A 2,371-nucleotide genomic window follows, 5' to 3' on the forward strand; every position below is an offset into this window, starting at 1 on the left:
GGTGGTATGCAGGTACAGCAGTATGTTTGATTCCATTACTCTGCAGGAACTGAGTAAACTCCTTAGACACTAGTTGCGGGCCATTATCTGAAACTAATTCTTCTGGTAGCCCATACGAAGCAAACAGGCCCCTCAGAACCGTAATGGTGTTTTGGGAGGTTGTGGAGGACATTGGAAAAACTTCCATCCACTTGGAATGGCTATCTATGACAATTAGAAAATGCTGCTTGTCTTTCTCAGCAAAATCAATGTGGATCCTCTGCCACACTCTTTCCGGTCACCTCCAATGGTGCAGCGGTGCCACAGCTGGCATTTTCTGTACTGCTTGGCATACTGAGCAACCCTGCACAAGTTCTTGGATATCAGCATCACAGCCTGGCCACCAGAGATAACTGCGGGCAAGAGCCTTCATACGACAGATACCTGGATGCTCATGGTGAAGGTCTTCCAGCAATCTCTGTCGATACACTGGGGGAATGATGACCCTTTGGCCCCAGAGAATGCAGCCTTGCTCTGCTGACAACTCCTGTCTGCGCATGAAGTATGGTCTTAGTTAGGGAATTTTAGCAATATGTGTGGACCATCTGTGAAAAAATGTACTACCAATAGCTTTCTTCACCAATGTGTTCTTATAGGCGTCTAGAATCACCTCTCAATTAATGTAAACCCAAATCCTCGTGGAAAATCCTGGAGAGCCAATCAAAGTTAAGGAGCCCAGAGGGCTTGGGTGAAAAATATTTAAAAAAATAAAAGTCTAAAATGAACTTGTGAGGTGTCTAACTAGGGGTTTTCAGGGGTGCTGAATCCATTCCAACCATTATTTTTGAGTTAGAATGTCTCCCTGGCCATCTAATATTGGTATATTGGTTATTGTTAGTGTATAATCGGTGTATAATCAATGGTAGGGGATTGGGGTGTTGTTGAATTGATTCTATTCTGAAACATAAAATAAGAAAATATTGCTAAACACTTGATAAGAGTGTACACCTACTGTGCACATGCTCAGTGGGATACACTGTCTGCATGTGGGGAAGGAGCGGGAGTGTTGCATCCTGGCAAATATGTCTGGACGATTTTAAGGTACGGTAGTTTATCTACTTTTTGGCATTTATTTTCCTCTGCTGGCCAAACTTTTGATTACTGTGAATTTACATGTCAATTTTCTCTAGCCTATTGCTTACATTGAACAACCATTAGTTAAACAATCATGACACTTGTCTTTTAGTAGACAACATGGAAGAGGATTCTGTAGCTTGTGGCTTAAGGTGCTTCATCTGTGGTGGTCGTGAGACTGAGATTCAAAAGCTCTCAAAAGTCACCCAAAAAGGCTATGCACAGATTTTGTCTTATTCTGAGAGTGTGGATGATGCAGCATTAATCAGAAGACTTCATGAGGACTGGAAAAACTGAGATGACCCCAAACTAAGATACCATTTGGAATGCAAAACCGAGCTATACAGTCGTGCAAGAAGTATATCCACTGGATATCGTAATTTTTTTTTTCATTGTGATGAAAGTTGCCACTTGCAGATTTCAATCCTATTCTATGTTGTGAGTGACATCATAATTTAATAAAAACTTTAAACCTAATCTATTCTTTAGAGCAAGATGAGCAAGACCAACGGCCAGACAGGAAGAAAAGACGCAGGGCATTGTCTGGGTCAAGTAGTTCAAGTGCTAGCTGGCACACTTGATCTACCATAATACTTGCATCCTTTGCAATGAAGGTATCAATGTTGGCACATTGAAAAGAAACCCTGGTAAGTCTTTTGTATGTAAGATTCAAATTAATTTTGATAATTGTTTGTCTTGCTCCTCATTGTAGGCTTCCACTCAAAGTCAAATAATGTAATCATGCACATACTGTATGTGGCTACCTTTTATCCAGACAGAGCTTGGCAGTTGTATCGTGCACCTGATAATCTCTACCAGGACCGACTGAAAAGGAGTTTGATGCAGAGAGCAAAGCGACGAGGTGATGACTGGGGACTTGAAGTCGCTGGTCGCCTGGTGGCAGAAGAGGCAGTATATCATATTCGATGCAGAAGAGACTTTGAGCACCCTGTTACAAAGTCTGAGGTAACATTATATGGATACACAATACAGCTGTACAATACAACTCACATTTCTTATCCTGAGGGAAGAAATATAATTTTTAATAGTGAAACTTCTGACTTCAAAATAATTTATTCTGCAAGATTGATATGGGTCCAGGAATGAGGGGGACTAATAAAGTATAAGAAATGTGAGTTGTATTGTACAGCTGTATTGTGTATCCATATAATGTTACCTCAGACTTTGTAACAGGGTTCTCAAAGTCTCTTCTTCATCGAATATGATATACTGCCTCTTCTGCCACCAAATCTATAAT

Source organism: Gymnoscopelus braueri, assembly GCF_963280865.1.
Source record: "Gymnoscopelus braueri genome assembly, chromosome: 5".
NCBI lineage: Eukaryota > Metazoa > Chordata > Actinopteri > Myctophiformes > Myctophidae > Gymnoscopelus > Gymnoscopelus braueri.